This window comes from Gopherus flavomarginatus, chromosome 5, assembly GCF_025201925.1.
Source record: "Gopherus flavomarginatus isolate rGopFla2 chromosome 5, rGopFla2.mat.asm, whole genome shotgun sequence".
Taxonomy (NCBI): domain Eukaryota; kingdom Metazoa; phylum Chordata; order Testudines; family Testudinidae; genus Gopherus; species Gopherus flavomarginatus.
This window is the reverse complement of record NC_066621.1, coordinates 16,380,306-16,399,546: the sequence shown is the minus strand read 5'-3', so window position 1 is coordinate 16,399,546 and position 19,241 is coordinate 16,380,306. Positions and strand designations below refer to the sequence as shown.

The window sequence follows — 19,241 nt, the reverse complement described above, 5'->3', positions numbered from 1 at the left end:
TGAGCTTGTACACACCTCCCCATGTGGTGCTGCTGCCGGCCAGGCAGACCTGCTCAGCAGAGGTACAGAGCCATGCTGGGGGGATTGAGGCAGACTGGATGCGTAGCTCCTGAGACTGGAACAGTGTTTGGGGAGAGGCGGTGGGGCAGGACTGAGATGCATCAGCAGACCGGGGAAGGAGGGGAGTTCCAGGACTGGAATAGCAGGGTGCCATGGGTCAGGACTGAGATGCCTGGGTAGAGCTGTGCCTACAGAGCTGCCGGTTTGGCAGGCTACATTTCTGACAGCTAACTTCATATCAGTGTGTCCCTTGTGACCTTTAGCTGCCTGGAGAAGAGCTAGCCTGGCCCAGCCAAACTTGCTGCAGGGATGGGGGGGTCTTAACTCCAAGCTGAGGAGACAGGAGTCGTGTCCCCTGCCTGTCACTTCTCACATGTATTTTTAATGCTGTCCTCGCTCGTGTCCTCTCCAAGTTGCTGCCGTTTCTGGCTGGCTTCACGTAGCAGAGAACGCTGTACAACAAGCTTCAAAGGGGGCCGGGGCTTCTTCTGGCAAACTCCCAGACTCTGCATCAGCCTGCCCCTGCCACAGGCAGAAACTCTGCTGGGAACAGCCCATCTGCCTGGCTGGGGGAACTCCCAGAGCCTCCTGCAGTCTGCTGTGAGGGGAATCCTGCTGGGAGGAGGTGAGGAGCAGGAGCCTTTGTGTTTTGACAGGATTCTGTCTTCCCCCTCACTGTAAGATGAGAAATGCCCGGGGGACCTCGCTTTGCATGGGCCAAGCACAGGGCTGAGAGCCAGGAACTTTAATAGTACTTTTCTCTTTTTCTAACGCCTTGCATCTAAGGATCTCCAAGCCCAGTGAATTAAGTCTCCCCGGAAGGTAGGTTATGAACTGTACTATGCAGATGGGGAAACTGAGGCACAGACAGGTCCAACTTGGGACAACTTACGTCTGGGACTGTTTCCCCCCAGCCCCCCGCTTTTCCCCCAGAAGAGCCAGGCAACTGTCATTCTATCTGAAGCCAATGCAAGCTGTACTTCTGAACAGCAGAGCCTGGGTATTTCCTAAAAAACAGAGGTCTCCCCAATCAGAGGCTATGCTTGAGAATTTGTTCCTTTGCGACTTGCCCCAGGTCAGCAGCAGAGCTGAGGATAGAACCCATGTGCCTTAACCGCGAGACCAGATAGATTCATAGACTGTAAGGTCAGAAGGGACCATTATGATCATCTAGTCTGACCTCCTGTACAATGCAGGCCTCAGAATCTCACCCACCCACCCCTGTAACAACCCCCTAACCTACGTCTGAGTTGTTGCAGTCGTCAAATTGTGGTTTGAAGACCTCAAGCTTCAGAGAATCCTCCGGCAAGTGACTCATGCCCCATGCTGCAGAGGAAGGCAAAAAACTCGGACTGAGCTCAGGGCCCCCCATTGTGCCAGGCACTGCAGAGATGCCATCACCAACGGGTGCTCCTTGTGCCAGGTACTTACTGAGATTGGTGTCCTCACTGTGCCTGACGCTGCACAGACCCCAAATGAAAGCAGAGCCTGATCATGCACACTAAGAGACAGTCCCAAACCTGACCACTTAAATAGTCAAAGGCTATTTCAAGCCATTGGACAGGTGGGGAAACTGAGGTACCATCTTGCATTGTAATTTCAGCTCTGCTGCTCAGTCTGAGGCCTTATCCTAGTCATTTGAACGGATAACAAATAATGTAGTTTATCTAATGCTGTTCCCATAGATGTAACAAATAATGCCTTATTAGCAAACTTTAGAAAGCTAACCCACTTGGCACGAATGCCTGGTCTACACCGAAAACTCAGCCAGCTGTGTCATGTCGGGGATATAGTTAAGCTGAAGTAAGCTCTGGTGTAGACACCACTGGGTAAATGGAAGAATTCTTCTGTTGACCCAGCTACTGCCTCTCAAGGGAGTGCATGTACTACAGCAATGAGAAAAACTTCCGTCGCAGTACCTGCAGTGTTGTAGCTGTGCTGCTGCAGTACGTGTAGTATAGAAATACCTGTAGGAACTTGGACACCGGCTAAGCTGCTCATTCAGGTTGTGCATTTCTCTCCTCTTGACAATGGGAGCCTGCTTCTGTCTTTGGCTCTCATGCACTAGCAGTGTCTGTGATGTTTGGGCGGTGAATGCTACAGTTCACAATGGGATTTTTTCAAAGGCTTCCGGGACAAGGCTTTCTACTTCCGCGATGAGTCTTCTTGCCTGGCTGGGCAGCACCTCATGATACAGGGCTGCTCCAAGCTGGTTTGCAGGGGCGGCTCTAGACATTTTGCTACCACAAGCAGGGCGGCATGCCGCGGGAGGCGCTCTGCTGGTCACCGGGAGGGCGGCAGGCGGCTCCGGTGGACCTCCTGCAGGCACGCCTGTGGAGGATCTGCTGGTCCTATGGCTCCAGTGGTCCACCAAAGCCGCGGGACCGGCGGACCCTCCACAGGCACGCCTGTGGGAGGTCTACCGGAGCCGCCTGCCGCCCTCCCGGTGACCAGCAGAGCGTCCCCCGCGGCATGCCGCCCCAAGCACGCGCTTGGCGTGCTGGGGCCTGGAGCCGCCCCTGCTGGTTTGTGTGTGGTGGGGAATGAGGAGAAAACCTCACTGCTTGGGTTTTGTTGGCTCTGTATCTGGTCAGTGGAAGTCAAGCTCACCTGAGCCCTCCCCCAACCAGCTTTCAGCCTCCTGGGTTCCTTCTCCCTTCCCCATCCCTTCATCCCCTGCTTCCACATTTGCTGTGTTGAGTCCCTTTGGATCATGACCCTCTGCCATGTGTTAGGGGTGGATTTAATATCCCAGGGCAACAGTGAGGTTTGAACCTGGGTCCTTCAGTGTTGGCACCATTCTGTTTCACTGTAGTTTTCGTAATAGGCTCTGACTCTTCTGTGAACTCGGCATGTATCACACTCCAGCTGCTTCTCCACTCACCTTTGACACAGCCCCCTCCTCGGCCTGCCCCAGACACATCCCCATGCCCAAGGCTGCAGCATAGGGCCTGTTAAGGGGCAGACTCAGAGGGATCGTGCCAGTGAAGGGTGAGCCTCACCTAGATCTGAATACCTTGCAACTTGGTGGGGGTAGTGGAATCTGAACATGGCCCTTTGGCTCATTTCCAGTGTTGAGATTGGTGATACATCCATGCCCAGCGTCAGGGAGCAAACAGCTCCCAGCCCAGAGGAGTTGACAGTCACTAGCACCCCATGAAATGGTGAGAATAGATTCTCTCTGGAGTTGGGGGGAGGGTTATATGGACTGTCGGCCTGCTTGGCTTTTGACTACAAGTTGCACCTGAGGAAATGTCATGGTGTCTCTCTGAGCTGTTTCTTTTCCCCTCACAGTGCAGAACTGAGACATTACATGATGGTGCTCGGGAGCAGAGGGAACGAACATGTATCGATCAGATGTGCTGTGTTAGGGACAAAGACTGGCCAGTGGAGGCAAAGGTGACATCTCATAGTGGCAAATGCCAGTCACTTGGACTTCTTGTGCATGAGTCCATCCCCTTTGTGCTAGTCTCTTGGTTTTTCTTCACTACTTCATTCAGGAGGCTAATGTCACTATTTGTCACTAGTTGTATGATAGTGGCACGTTGGGGCCCTGAGCAAGACAGGCTCCTCACCAGTCAGCTTTGTGCAAACACTGAGAGTCCTTGCCCTGAAGAGCTTGTGATGCAAATAGATGTGGGTGTGAGGGGAAACTGAGGCACAGGAGGGAGAAGTGAGTTGCACAGCAAACCAGTGGTGGTAGAATCCTGGTTTTCTAGTCCAGTCAGTTGGTTACCCACTAGCCAAGTGTTGTCCAACCTTTTTTGATACTGGGGGCCAGCTTTCTGTTTTCCTAAACTGTGTCAGAGAGATCTCGGGGACTGGCAGTGGTCCACAGGCCGGTCATTGAGAAACCCTGCACTAAGCCACACGGCCTCCCAAAAGTGGCAGACCTGAACCAAACCTATCAAACTCTTCGGGGGAGTTCAGGTAAAATGGAGCCTGGATCCAGACAGTCCCTGATGTTGGTTTTGCAAAGTCAACCCTGCACTCAGCCACCTCCTGCACATTTCTAGGGCTCTCCTGTAACCCACTTTCCAGCTCCGGCGCTAACTTGTAAAGCACAAAAGAGTTATAAGGGGAACTTGGGTGATTTAGTGCAGGCGCCAGGAGAGAAATACCAAGGCCTTAGATGGAAACGTTTCCTCTGACAGCTCGTCTAGAGATTTCCCCTCCTCAGATTTTTCTGCCTCCTGTATGGTGCAGCCTCCAAGAGGAAAGCCCCTGAGGCTGAGGGCACTGGCAGTCAGACTGCTTCCCGCATTCCTGACTCATGAGTGAGGGTTCTTCCAAGTGGTTCCGCTTCTCTGCCGCCCTGTGGCTTTTGCCCATGTATGAGTCTCACCAGGGCTCAGGCGGCAGGGTTAGTCAGAGGATCAAGTAGCTTAGATGAACAACCGGTTTAGCCCTGCATTTGGGAAACCGGTTTTGGCAGATAGCTGTTGCTGACAAGGTTGTTTGAACCAGTGAGGTGGGGCGGGATTGAGAGACACTTCCCACCAATCCTAGACATTCAATGTCTTTCCTTGGTAGCCGGGTGGGAGCCGTAGTGCTAAAGTCCAAAACCTTATCACTCCTGAAAGGGCAGAGGGTGCTTGCTTGCTTGCTTTGTGGGCTAACCTGTGGTCAGAGCCTGGTGAGGTCAAGGCAGCTGTAGTTGTCACAGGTGTGAGCAGGTCAAGGTAACTGTTACAGGGAAGCCTGGCGTTCACCTCAAACTGCACAGCTGCCTTGTTTTGGCTAGGGTTTCACCTCACGTTACTCCCGTTAGCTAGTACAACTAAGAGATCACCTTTTCTCCCTAGTGTGGACGCTCCCAAAGCCTGACCCTTGTGGCTCTCCCTACCTGGGAGTCAACCATGCTGTAAATACCGTTAATGGCAGAAAAATCTGTTCCGAAGCTCTTGTTCAACGTATCATGCAGGTTTTTAAGCTTGACTGGCAGCTCCTGGAATGTGCTCTTAAATCGTCTGCTGCAGGAAATAGGAACGCCCGGGCTGGTGGCATTTCCTGTATTGCTGGAGGGTGCCTCCAGGCAGAAGTTTCACACTGCTTGGCTGCCTGGCAAGACTGGGTTTCAAGGGGTCCCTGTAAGGGGGGTGCTGTTTCACCTTCCCAATGTCGTGACCTCTGCCCCTGAGTTCAAGAGCCTCCATAATGGCCTTGAATTTAAGCCTTCAGCACTTCTGACCTCCTGAGCACGCTTGGTCGTCGTGCTGCTTTGTTCCAGTGTCCTCTGCCCAGGGCCAGGTTCCTAGTCCGTCTGTGGCTTAGTTCTCAGAAGGGGTTTTTACTTCTGCAGGAAGTCAACATTGGGCAGCTAGAGGAGGGAGGGGAGCTCATCACAGCCTCCTGTGCTTGGCCCAGGGGAGGACTGAGGTGCATTTGCTGTGCTGAGAGTGCTGGGGATGGTACAGCACCTATCTCTAGCCTGGGCTCTGCTGCTGCCTAACTGCAGTGCAGGGATGGTGTAACAGGGTCAGGGCGGAGGAGGTACAGCGAGTTTTCATGCAGCTCTCTCAATGAGTCTTCCCATCCCCTAATGGCCCTGTTGTTCTGGGGTCCTTACTCCAGCTCTGCCATTACCCCCTCGTCCAGATGCGCAGAAATCCCTGCTATTCCAGTCTTGAGCCCCTTACCTCTCCCATGAGGTGTGCAGTTCTGTCAGTGCACTTCAGTCCTCACTTGCAGCACTCGATGTTAATCCAGACAAGCTGTTCTCCATAGTCCCCGTGCTCTCCCATATGCCTCCCCAACACAGCTGAGCCCAATGCTCCTCCATCCTGCCCTGCAGCCCCCCCTTTCTCTTGCTCTGAGCCCTGGCTTTCTCTGGCAGAGTGCCAGTTGTGTCAAACTGTACAATGACTTTCCTCTAGGGCAAGGTTTTTTTTTTTTCCTCAGTGGGGATTAGGCAGAGACCACCAAAGTTGTCCAGTGCCCTCTTTAGGGCTCAAGTGACAGCAGGTGTCGAACGCCGCATGGTTTCAGATGTGGTACTGGAGGGCTGTTTTGCAAATCTGGACAGTCTAAAGGTAGCCTGAGATAAGTGGCCTCTAGCAAATCTGAGACTGGCAAACCCCACCCCCTGAAATGAACCTGGGAGCAGCTTGGACACTGCCCTCAGAGAAGAGCCAGGCTAGCAGCTGTGGCTGGAGAGACATGGAGGACCAGTGGCTTAGTGATTAACCAGGACAGATACTGGAGTTGTGGGAAGAGGTGGTTGGTTTATCTGCGGCTTAGTCCCTGCCCAGACTAGGGAGATCAACTTTGAGGAGGGAAGCCAGGAAATGAGTGCTGCTCGTTCTGCAGCGAGTCAGACTCTCGCTGACACACCTGGCTGAACAGGTATGTGATGCTGACAAACCAGTGCCTGTGCAGCTGACCCCCTGACTAGCACACAGACAGGCATGGCCCCATGCACCAACACACAGATGCGACTGACACACGCACGTATTCAGCAGATGCAGCATTGCAACCCCCACACGTGCATATGTGTGTGTCTGCAGTGTGCATGCGTGACCGACGCACATGGATATTGAATCCCTCAGCATTGAGCATCCAGCACCCCCACATCCCACCAACCAGTACTTACGGACACAATCGACAATGGATGTGTAGATGCTGATGGTCACAAGCACCACTCCTCCCTGCTCTGGAGACCTATGCACTAGCACATACACGTGGGATCAGTCACTCGAGCACTGACACACGATTCTCACACCCACCTCCAAAGGGCAGGAGAGCCGTGAATGCGGGGAGAGGGACAGCTCGACAGCTCGCTGGCAGTGGCGGATAGAGCTTGAGCAGAGCAGGGTGTGGCTGTGACGAACTGGGAAAGTTCTTAATGTTTTCTCTGAGTACTGTGTTGGTGCCTCAGTGTCCCCATGGCAGTTCTTAAGTATCTGGCAGAGCAAAGGGCCAGTGCACCTAAATGCCTGACACTCTGTCTCCCAGCAACTGATGGCCTGGGCCCCTCCTCTGCAAAGGTGCCAGCTGAAGGTGTTGGAGACAAAGGGATCAGGTGACCTCCTGGCCCGGGAAAGGGGCTGAGGAGAGAGGAGGGGCTGGGAGGGGTTGTTAGTCTGGAGCTGGCTGAGGGCAGACGTGGGGGTCTGGCTCACTGCCCCCCAGAATGGACCCGGCCGAGGGGTCCGGTTCGCTGTATCTACAAGCTCTGTTTTAGACCCTGTTCCTGTCATTGAATAAACCTCTGTGTTACTGGCTGGCTGAGAGTCACGTCTGACTGCAAAGTGGGGGTGCAGGACCTGGTGGCTTCCCCAGGACCCCACTGGGGTGGACTCGCTGTGGGAAGCGCACGGAGGGGCAGAGGATGCTGAATGCTCCAAGGAGAGACCCAGGAGGTGAAGACGTGTGAGCTTCTTGCCCTGAACAAGTCTGCTCCAAGGGAGAGGAGGCTCCCCAAAGTCCTGACTGGCTTGGTGGGGAGCAGTTCCGGAGCATCGCCCGGGGACTCCGTGACAGTGGCTTATTCCAGTTTTGCACCATCTGGAAGGTAGAGAGAAGCGCACTCTCTGCACTGCTCCCAATAGCTGTGTTCTCTTCCCTGCTTGCTCCAGAGTCCCAGCTCATCAGACTGTGTGCTGGCTGGCAGGGAGGAGTGTAGGCGTCAGCGCTATGTGAGAGCTGGGGAATGGCAATGCAATCCATTTTCTAGTTGCTTTTGTTCCAACTTCCCAGGGCTCTGCTGCTGGTGGCGGGTGAGGATGCAATGCCGTGTGTGAAGGGGACAGAGAGTATTTGCTCTGTTTCCATTGAGGAAAAGTCAGAAGCATGGAGGCCTGCACAAACATACCAGCCCAGCTAGCAGTGCCCTTTGCAGCGAACGCTGCTGAAAAGTTAGCCAAAGGAAGGCACTTGGGAGGACTCTAGGGTCTAGTGGTTAGAGCCAGGACCTGGAGATTGTGTTCCTGCCTTGAGCACTGGAGCAAGTTGCTGTGCATCAGTTTCCCTTTCTATAAAATAGGGCTGTTGCTGACCTGTCTTTGAAGCCTTTGGCAATCCCTGGTGCTATGTAAATGGTGTTAGATGAATTGGCAGGGGATGCACGGGAGCTAGTTTTACCCCAGTTGCAGTCTAAATGGCCAGATGGCTTTAGGGTGACAGACGGGCTCGCCACTCCAGAAGGATAGGAGCTGGGATGCTGGTCCCATAATGGTCAATGCAGATAGGAACCAGATGGGGGAGACTGTCACCCAGCCATGGCATGAGGGAGGGGGACTGTTTAGGAACTCAGCAGAGAAAGGAGGTGCTGTTCTCTCCTGGCTCCCCCTTATTTTAACCCTCACATTTCCTATGCTTCTGGAATAGGAACCCGTTCCCCTGAGAACCAGTGACATGCATAGCTGCTGCCCTCCCCCACAGCGGGCACAGAGCTGAGAGGGTGCTTTCCCGGGCAAGCCAGCCAAGCCTGTGCTCATGGGTGGGTGGGGGAGGTCCTCAGGGGGTTCCCCGCTGACACACAGCTGTGTTGCACCGGGGTGGATTTGCTTCCCTGGCAGCAGCATTGGTGGAGGCACCTGCAACAGGGGAGAGCCATGTTCCTCCACATCTCCCCGGTGTCTGAGATGCTGCCACAAACAGGCTGCTCTGAAGCAGTGTTGCTGGGAGGAAACAGACTCCAAGGGATGTCTGGCAGAGGGAGACCCCAGCTCTGCGGATGAGTTGGTGGGCTATTGGGGGCTAAGCTGACATGTTCTTGGGGTGGGGTAGGTGAGGAAGTGTCTTCCCCCTCCTGTCTCTCCCTCAATTTCCTGCTTCTTCCTACTCTCCGCTGCCTCCCTCTCTCCATTCCCTCTCAGTTTGGGGTTTCTGGTCTCCACCTAGGATTACCAATCTCTCTGCTGCCTGTGCCCTTAAGTAGTGGTGGCAGCAGCAAGTGCTGGCAATGGGTGACTTTTGCTGCGTTCTCCATGGGCTGCTTTAAATGGCTGTCTTGGTTCCAAGCCAGGTGCCCCTTTCTTGGTTGGTTATGAGCAAGGGTGAAGGAGAAATCCTGCCCCCAGCGTCTGTAGACTGCTCCCTTCCTCATATTCCCATCTCCACCATATACCTGAGCCAATCCACCCCGCTTCTTAGCAACCCCAGTGCCCTGGGAGCCAGCCTCCAGATAACCCCTCCCTCCTTCCACTAAATCTGTGGTTTGTAGCCATGAGTCAGTCACCTTCTCTGCTCCTCTCATTAGTGACTCTGGATGGGTTATAAGTAACCTGCTGAGCCTCCTCCACCAGGGTCCTGAAAGCCATTAGCATTGCTGGCCCGCCCCGGAGAAGTTAACCTCACCGCTTCTCCCCCCTCAACACACACACATGCATGCCGGACCCATGTGGAACTGCAGCCAGTCGGTGTGTCACAGTTGCCAGGGGTGTTGCTGAGAGTTTGCGGTGTGTGCCTCCATCCGGGCACTCAGATGTGTGGGGGAAGGAAGGGTGGATGTGATGGTGTATGTTCAACTCCTCCCAAAATAAGCCTTTAAGATCCAGATGAACTAGGGACGCCGATGCAAAGCAGGGATGGATCTGGCGTGGTAGACTCCCTTGCCGCCACCTTTGCCAAGTCTCGGCCGAGTTTCTGTGCTCTTCATCTGTTCCTCTAACACCCTGCTCAGTCTCTGGGGACTAGGCCTGGTGTGTGGCGGCTAAGGGGCAATGGGTCAGCTCTCTCCCCTGTATCAACGTCAGCTTTTCTATGCTCTCTGGTGTCAAATTGCTCAATATCTGCCGGACCAGATAGGCTGGGGACTGTCAGGAGAGGAAGGCTAGTTTGGGGCTTAAGACACTTGCCTGCATTCAGTTCCCATCTCTGCCCAGACTCCCTGGGTGACTTTGGGCAAGTCACTCTGGGCCTCAGTTTCCCCATGAGTACAATGGGGGAGAATAGCCCTGCCCTGCCTCATGGGTGGAAGGAAAATATGTTCATTAGCATGTGAGAAGCACCTGGGTATTTAAGTGATGAGGGACTAAACTGGAATTTCCTTGTCCCCACTCCATTGGTTAGAAGCAGGTCTCATTCTCTCCTGCAGTAGCCCATCATTCCCCTGCCTTCTTCCCTGAAGGAGATGAACGGGGCTTCTCCATCGCAGCCTGGGGTGGGGGGAATGCAGCTAGGCCAGTTTGAGTGGCTTATCCCACTTGGCTGGCTTTTCTTTTTTTGTTTTAAAACAAACCTCCATTATCCTGCCAAGATAAATTTCTTTCCAAAACTCTAATCTGCACTATGCTGCTTTATAAACTAATTTCATCTGTCAGCACTCTGCTGGCCTCTCAACTGTCTGGGGAGTGGTCTGTGTGTGTGTATGTGAACAGATGGTTGCCACAGCATGGTGGGGGGTAAAGAATTCGGAGGGGCAGCCCCATTTATTGTGACTCACTGTAAATGCAGGAGCAGCCGGCAGGGTTGCCTATCGTTATAGGGAAGAGCGCACCATGAGAATGGAGGGAATGCATTTTTGTCTTGCAGCTAGCAGTGGTTCCCAGAGGCAGCTGGACTGCATTGGAGCACAAATGTATGCAGGAAAATCTCAGCAGTATATAGGCCTGATTCCCTGTTATGCCTGGGTTTCTTTATGCCATCCTGGTAGTGTAAAGGGGCCTTAAAGTGGGTGGAAATGCCCCCCTTGTGCAGACAGCCTCCCTGGCTGTTGAGAGCTTGTGCTGGCTCTGCTCCAAGCCATACTGCTGGATGTAGGAGGTGTATTGGGATATGACCAGAGTGCTCTGCTTCCCCAGGCTCATAGGGATCCATGAGAAACTGTACAAATTAGAGCAGCCCTGATGCTGCTGTGATTTAGCACAGGGCCCCAAAATACAGGAAGCCCCACTTCAACCCTGCCTCAAGTGCAATAACAGAGGAGCTGAGAATCCAGCCCAGTGCTCTGACATCTACGCCCATGTGAACATGGAGTCAGAGCTGCTGCACCCAGGTGGTATGTTCTGATCTACAAATAACCCCCCAGAGGTAGCACTTAACACATCTGTTTTTCCTCTGTGGCATCACAAAGTCACTTTTGCTTTTTGGGGGCTTTGTATTTATTCCTCTCCTCTTCCTGAATCGCTTCTGCGGAGGTGAGTCAGCCCTGCAGCCGCGGGCTCAGAGCCAGCCCGGTGCTGAGTGTTAATTAAAGGAGGTGTGAGTAGAGCTCACGCTACATGAAGTGGCCCTGATTCCCATGCCCCCCAACTGGGTTCATTTACCCAGGGTGCTTTTGGGCACCAGGTTCAGTTTGTTCTCTAAATGGGCCTTTTTTTTTCTTTTTTCTTGTGCCCCTCTGTGAGCATTTTCCCCCGCTTTGGATCTCTTTCTCCTTCCTCCTCCTTCGTTCTTGGCTGAGCTCTGCTATTCCCGGCTGTGGTCCTGTAGGGATGTTAAGAGCTGGGCTTTTAAAGATTTTCTTTTTTTTTTTTTTTTTTTTAATCTTAAACCCCAAACTGGGACACTTTTTTTCCATTTAGTGGCATAAATAGCATCCTGTGACAAAGCTTTACATTGAGTTTGCCATAGCAACCTACAGCAAAGCCAGTGTTTATAACACCCTGTCACCATGGCTGGAGAAAACAAGCAGCTGCTGCCATAGCAGACTGGGGTGACTCTCTCCAGTAAAAGGGGGCGGGGGCGTCCACCACGAGGAGCTTCCGGTGCTGGAGCCGAGTTCCTCTACAGAGCCTTGACATCAGGGCTATTGTGGGCTCATGCAGTAATCTAGCTGTGGGCACATCGAAACATGCCAGGCAGCTGTCTTGCTGAGTGAAAGGGACGGGGTCCCAATGCCGCATGGGCCTGGTCTTTCTCATTGACTTTGTTCCTTTAACTTCCTTGTAGGAGTAAGAGGAGCAAATGGTTTCATACAAGGACTTGGAAGCCAACCTGTTACTCACAGGAGAAACATGGGGAAGGTTGAAATTGGGCTCTGAAGGCAGCAGCCTGGTTCATTTTAAGTGGGGCATGATCCTTCCTTGCTTCACCAGCCCTTCTGTCCTCGAAGCAATGAACTCGATCCTGATCTCCCAGCAGCACAATGTGGGAGAATGGTCCTGATCCTGGTGTCAAATGGCCATTCTTCCTCCCTTGGATCCCGAATCACAGCTTTGATATCTGTCCACAGACAGGTGGGAAATACTCAGAAGGACTCAGAATCTGAGCTGATGAGATGCTATTTAATCTTGGAACTCAGAGTGTGGGAGATCAGGGAGTGGAGGGTAGGGGAGAGGGGGTGATAGGGATGGAAATTGGAATTCCTATCCTCTTGCCCACTGAGGAGTGAACCATGGAGATGGCTGGGCAATGAGCCTGTATACCGTCCGCTACACACTCCTGTCCGACGCTGAAGTGAATAATCAACTGTGCTTGATCTCTAGACCCATGATCTCTGCCTGGCTGGGTCTGCTTTAATCGCCTTGGTCTCTGGGAAAAATCATCCCTGTCTATGTAATCTGGCTAGAAGCTTACGCTGCGTTCAAGGCTGTAGCATCGGGACACCTTCTGCTAGTTGCTGGGAATGGGCCTGTGCCAAGACAGGGCGCCTTCCCAGCATGGAGAGCCAGGATTGGCAAGGCAAGGCAACCTGAGGGGAGAAGGGAAAAAAAGCAAAATCAAGGTCATTCGGACCCCCTCCCAGATGTGCAGCTTCCACTGGCTGTGGGTGTGTCCACGTTGAGCCCTGCAGGCTGATCCCAGCATTTCTCCAGACCTGGGTGTCTCTACCCTGACAAATAAGTTGTGTGCATCTTTCTCCTTAGTCGTGAAAGGGCAGTAGGTAGGGTGGTCAGAGCTCAACAGCTTGTTCCTGACTTCCCCCTCCCCCGCCCCCCACCCCCAAGAGCACCTTACTACCTTGAGAGCAAAGAGAAACTGCCAGCTCCAGGAGATGGCCTAGTAATTTCCTCAGCCAGGGGCAGAATCCATTTTGGGACTTAAAAGTACCTGTGAGCATCTCAGGTAAGGCATGTTGGCTAAAGTATTGGCTATGAGCAAGGGAGCCCTCTGCCCGAGTGACACTCTGGGGGAGATACAGGGAAGTGCTGGCCTGGACCATTGTCTCAGAAGACAATGCTGCGTACAACCCTTTCCAAAGACCCCAGGAGAGGACAGAGTTGGGCTGGGATCTGCAGACCTGGAGCCCAGGGCAAGGAGCCAACAACTTTTTTTTGTTTTTAGACCATCTTTATCAAAAGGAGTCAGTGGCTTTTGGATGCCTCCATCTTTTTAGCTGCCCAGCTTTGGACCTCTCCAGCCTAAGCAGCTGCTGCTTCAGTCCAGCCCCAGGCCAATCATCCAGCCCGTGCTGGCCACTGATCCCAGATCTGGGAGCTAGGCCCTTCTCTCCCCGACGGGACATTGGTCTGCATGACGAGTGAAGCCTCTAGTAGGGGCATGGGAGCTGCACCAAAGTCTCTGAGCTGTGGAGAGAGGCAGATAAAACAGTGTCCTGTAATTGCAGGCCACAGAGAGCCCTGTCTAGAGAGGAGGGGGAAAATGCTCCCCCCTTGACAGGTACTTACTGGATGTTAAGGCTGGGCCTGACTGTTTTAGAGAGGAGAACTTCTCTGGCTGCCCACACCAGCCTCACACCCTCACCTGCTCCTCCCCAGGTGTCGCTTCCCTTTCTCTCACATGGGAGTGCCCTGCATTCCTAGGAAGAGGTCTGGGCCCCAGATCCCACTGGCCATTCTGGGATGGTCCCTGCAGTGGAGAGATGGTGCTTGGATGCCATCAGCTGCACCTCTGCCCGCTTGCCTCTTGCTTTTCCGCCCCTGGGAGGGATGCCCTGTCTCCCTGATGCCAGTAAGCGTCTTCTCCCTCTGCCATGCTGGAGGTGTAATGCAGCCGTTTATTATTCCGGGCAGGTTTGTCTGCAGCACTGCATCAGCTCCATCATTCCTCATCAGCCGCTCCCTCCTCCTGCTCCTGCCAGCTTCTCTCTCTTCCACACCCCCACACTCACTCCCTCCGTACACACTTCCCTGCCTCCCGCCCTCTCTCTCTCCTTTCTCACTTGGCTACACACCGACTGTTACTGTGCTGGGGAAGGCAATGGGATGTGAATGACTGGGGTGCAGCTGGGGCAGGAGTCTGCTGAGAAGGGGTTTTAATGGGGATGGAAAGGGGGCTGTGTATGTATATTTGGTGGAGGGTACATAACAATGATTTTTAGGGGGACCCAATCTCACCCTCCCCTGGATCCTGTTCCCCTCAACCCAGATGTAGAAAGGAAGGAGCCTGCTGCTGTGCTGTCCTCTCCTGTCAGCAAACCCCCTGCTCCTCTCTCTCCTCCCCCCGCCCTTTATTCCCCTTCCCCCCCTTTGAAAGGATCCTTTTGGCTTTAAATCTCCATCTCCTATTTTTGATGCCTCTGCAGCAGGTCGTATAAAACCCAGCCTTGCCAGTGGGGCTGTGGCACAGCTGCCAGCCCTACGTTACGTCCACTGGGTGCCTGCCCAGCCAGCACCCACCCTTCCTCAGCTTACCCGACCTTTAAATGTTTCCACGCTTCTGTCCTATCCCTGCCCCTACGCTTGCAGATGTGGCTGGGCTGAGGCGTGATCAGGTGCAGAGATGGGTTCAAAGGCTGTGACCCTGCTCCTCCAGAGGGTATCACGGCCAGTTTAATGCAGAGGCGTTTTAGCGTAGGCCTCCTGGGCCTTATTCCCTAGTCTCCTCTTGACATGCAGAAAGCCTTCACTTGCCGTACCTCTCTGCTAAACAGATGCCCATCTGGAGGACACCACCTCCAACCCCCTCTTCTTTCCTAGCCCCAGCCCAGGGCACTTAGCCCTGGAGAGCTGGATTTAAAGCTTGCTTATGATGGTGAATTCAAGGGAGTTGTTTACATTCACTTGCCAGGATGACAGTTGCTCTGTGGCTTATCACAAGGCAACACCATTAGCTGTTTCTGCTCAGCAGGTGTCCCAGGACTGGAATAGCAGGGAACTGGGGCCAAGAGGCACTGGCATGGCTGGACAGGATGGTTCAGGGAGAGACACAAGAAGGCAATAGCAGAGGGGAGCGGCAGGTCGGGAGGGAGGCCTGTTGGCAGAACTGTATAGAGGAAGCCCAGGGCAGGAAGGAGGGGATTGCTGGTCATGGGAGGCGTGGTGGTGGTGATGCAGAGGGTAGAGATGGGTCCTTTTCCCCTAGGGCTTGCCACGTGTGGCTATTGCAAAATGATGACGGTAGATTCATCAGAATCCAGACTCTGGGTCTCACCCAACCCCAGAGCTCTGGGACAGTTGAATCCCAGGTCTCGGACCTGTACAGCTCAGGGACCCACTGGTTGAACAACCACCTCTTGATGGACCCACCCCTAATCCTACCTGAATTGGGGGACAGATGTGCTAGGAGCCCTCTGATACCAATGAAGACTCACCTGTTGGGGACTTTCCCCACTTCCTTTGGGCTATTGAGGGGTCAGTTGGGGAACAGAATCCCTGCCCCTCTTGTCCACCCCCTGCCTCACATGACCTGTACTAGGTGGAAGGATGCAGCCTTGTGCAGTGGCGTCTCTGCACTCGGCTGCCAGCAACTGAGTGTTCGGGCTGTTTGTAGCCTTCTTCTGGTCTTCCCCACTGCCTTTCCCTCCCATTGTTGCCCTCTACCTTACTCTCCCTTCTGAGGAAGGGACCCTGGGAAAGTCCAGCTTCCCCCTTAGGTGCCTAAAGGCTCTGGAAACCAATTAGGAGAGTTAGGGACAGTTGGCTGAATAATGCCAGAGTCATTAGATGCTTGTTAGAGCACTGCTGTTGGAGCTTTCTTCAGGCTTTCCTCCTTCATTCCTTGGCCATGGTGGGGCTGGAAGGAGATTCAGGAGGGTCATCCCACCTCATGGGGTTCTTTCTGTCCCTGGCAGGGGCTCTGGAGCCATTTGTCTGGCTCCACAGAGCACCCTAAGCATGTACATTTAGTAGTTTCCAGCTTTAATATTTAACATCTGAGAGGGGACTGGCTGGATTGGGCCTTTGACATGTAATGACATGACCTGGAATGACATGGCTAGGTGGGTGTTACCTTAGTGTCCCCTGATTTGCTGTCTGTATGGTTGGGGCAAACCTGCTGTGGTGGTCTTTCCACTCCCCCCATTAGGGTGAACCTGGCATACCTAAGAGTGTCACCGGGGCAGTGTGAAGCTGTAGCCCTCATGGGTCAAAGTGTGCCCAGGCTGAGCTTGCACCTAGACTCCCAGATGAAGGGGTGGCAGTCCTTAAAGGATACTGAAAACTGCTTTTGATCCATCCCGGCTACACCTGGATGCACAGTGGGAGCATATTTCCTGGGCATGCCCCGGGTCTGTCCTTCCCAGCTAAGAGTCCCAGCTGAGCTCAGGGCCCCAGTGTTGCAGGCATGGCACATGCACCTCGTCCCTGCCCTGGAGAGCTTGCAGTCAAAGAAGAGCTGACAAAGAAGATTTAGGGGGGAGGGAACAGGACTTGCCTAAGGTCACCCAGGAGGTCCGTGCCAGAGCCAGGTCTCCTGACTCCCAGTTTGGTGCCCTACCCTCTAGGACCACGGTTCCACGCCACTGGGCAGCAGTGCAGAGTAGGGCCGTGTGAGTGTGAGCAGACTCTTTCCTCCTCCAGGAATCTGGTTGTTTTTTTTTCTCTCTTCTCTTCTCCCTCCCCTTCCCCCCCAAACCTGCCGAGAGGAATCCCTGGCGCTCCAGTTCAGAGGAGGAAGGGAATCTGGGGAGATAATGATAGGTGCCCTGCAGGCTCCTCCAGGGGTAATTATGGATTCTGCAATTCCAGGATTAATTAGCTGCCTTTCTCTTAACCTCTTAGCTCTTTTCAGAAGATGTTATTTGCTATGAAAGGGAAAAAAATAGGAAAAATAATCCCCCCTACCCCCACACACTATTAATCAGCAGGGGTCTGTTTAATTGGATCTGCCATTGCGTACCTCCTCCCGCAGGGAGCTTTAACGCCCTTAAATGATAGATGAGTAAGGGCTCCACTAGAGAGGCTCCTGCATGCCTGCGTGGGGTGGGTGTTGGCAAAGCAACTAGATGGATGGACAGATGCGCTTTCTTCTATAGCACCAAGCCATGACCTAGAGTTGCCCCCTTGTCCCATACCAATGACCTATTGCAGGGCTTCCTTAAGGGGTCTCTCGTTTTAAGGTTGGGAGGTGGCAGACTCTATATCCCTGAGGTCGGCCTACTTTTTTAAGGGGGACCCTGAAAAGTAATAATGGCCTATTAGAGTTCCTTCCCCTAAACAAGCAATTTGTTGGTAATCCATGTGTGTCTAGGGCCCAGCACAGTCAGGCTGTGGTCCCTGATTCATGGAAGCACCTAGAGACCCCAATCAGGGATCAGACCCTGTTCTGGGGACTGACTGGTCAGGCAGGGATCACAAAGTCCATCCCTGCCTCAAAGAATCTACAGTCAAAAGTCTAGATTCTGCACGCTGTTCTGCTTGGCTGGACCCATATGGGTGCTGAGATCCATCTGCATGGGACAGTGTGTGGGATTGGGACCTTGGCTTATTAAAAAGATTCAAAAGCAGCATGAACAAACAAGAGGAGGTGTGGTAGCAGTGAAAGGAGCAGGGGTTTCCTGGAAAACAGTAGCTACAGCTCCCCACTTCCCTATGTGCTGCTTGGGTCTGCTCTGGGTGTCTTGCTCAGCCTGGGTGGTTGTGACGCTAACTTAGCTGGCTGGCTTCCCTTTCTGTCTCTGTCCCTGGTTCTCCTGCACTAACATGATTCTGCCTTGTTTCTGGGAATGCCCCAGGGTGACCCTGTTCTCACAAAGGCATCTCTTGAAGACACTTCTGCCCTGTCACACCTGACATCTGTAGCAACTCTTAAAATTCCCTTCAGAGGCTAAATTTGTGGGCACACAGAGAACATCTGTCAGGTTCTCTGCCCCAAGTGAGGACAGCGTTCCTCTCCATATCCGTCTCTTTCCTGCCTTACTGCATGCTGATTCCATATCTTTAGCCACCAGCCCAAAGTCTTTTCTGTGTCTGTTTCCTTATCTCTAATCTCCACAGCCCAGTCTGTACCTCTTTTCCCTGAAAGTAGCTGAATTATGCTGGGAGATGGGTGGAGTCATGACAACACCCCACTCCCTGACCTAGCGGGATGTTTTTTCTGAGAATGCAGCTTGGATCATGTGAGTCTTTGCCTCGGGGGTTTGGTTCCATGGGATCTCTGCCATCCTATTGCTTATGGAGGGAGTTGTCGCATCAGAGGGACTGAGACTTTCCATGTTGCGTTCAGAGAGGAAGGAAGAGGATGGGGTGAACAATTCCAACAGTGGACAGTTCCTAGCAGCATACCCTGCCCTAGTCCCTGCTTCCCAATTTGCCCATCTACATCCTTGTGCTTCTAGTGACACCTGCCCCCCCCCCTTAGATAGAGTGTTTATCTAATTGTGTTGCATTCATGCCCAAAGGCCCCATAGGAAGAGCCTCTGCCCTTGCCCCTCAGAGCTTACAGTTTAAGAAGCCGGGTGCATCAAAGGACTGTGGTAGGTAGGCTGCTGTGAGCTTCCTGGTCTCCCCAGTCCAGCTTCAGGACAGATGCAGCCCTGAAGAAATCCTAAGTGGCGATTGAGATAAGCCCGTGCTGTGCATGCATTTTCAGGGTCAGTGAAATTGAGCAGACTGCAGTCCTGAGTCCAAGCACTAAAGAAGGCACAGGTTCTCTTGGGTTGTGGGTAGAGAAAGCCCCCTCTAGCAATCTGGGGAGGGGGACACCCACAAGTGTTCAATCCCCTGACACCTTCCTTGCCAGCTGCTTCCACTCTTGGAGATGGCAGGGAAAACATAGGGGCCCCAATGTTTGGAATCCAACTGGTGTATGATGATCTGTCCCAGCATTTCCCTAGAATGGTTGCAGGTGGGCGGTGTTTAGCTGACCAACACTAGAGCCAAGGGGAAGGAGGACTTCCTCCTCCTGAGTGAGAAGGAGAAGAAACTGAAGTGGATTTCTCTGCTCATCTGGAATGGGCTCTTGAATCCTCCCCAGTTTTAATATTTCAGGCTCCCTTCCCCTTCCTGCGTCAGGGAACCCACTGAGACTTGCTCTGGAATTCTCCCTTCCATGCAGGATACAGCTGGTGCTGACTCTAACTCAGCTCATCTGCACGTGGGGCTTCATTGCTGAATAAGTCATAGTATTTCTCTCCTTCTCGTTGCCCCATGCTAGGTAATGGTAATAGAGTTAGT

At 53.2% G+C, this 19,241-nt stretch overlaps 1 protein-coding gene across 6 annotated transcripts in view; it reads left to right on the top strand.

The window, feature by feature from the left end:
• Positions 1 to 19,241, top strand: part of ATP2B4 (ATPase plasma membrane Ca2+ transporting 4) — a 105,762-nt gene that overhangs the window by 31,232 nt on the left and 55,289 nt on the right. Inside the window, exon 1 of one of the 6 annotated variants that reach the window (XM_050956552.1) lies at positions 13,671 to 13,857. The exons of the other annotated variants lie outside the window; for them this stretch is intronic. The gene's annotated coding sequence lies outside the window, so the exon portion shown is untranslated. Of the gene's footprint in view, positions 1 to 13,670; positions 13,858 to 19,241 lie in introns of those variants that run through there. 6 annotated transcript variants of the gene reach the window in all.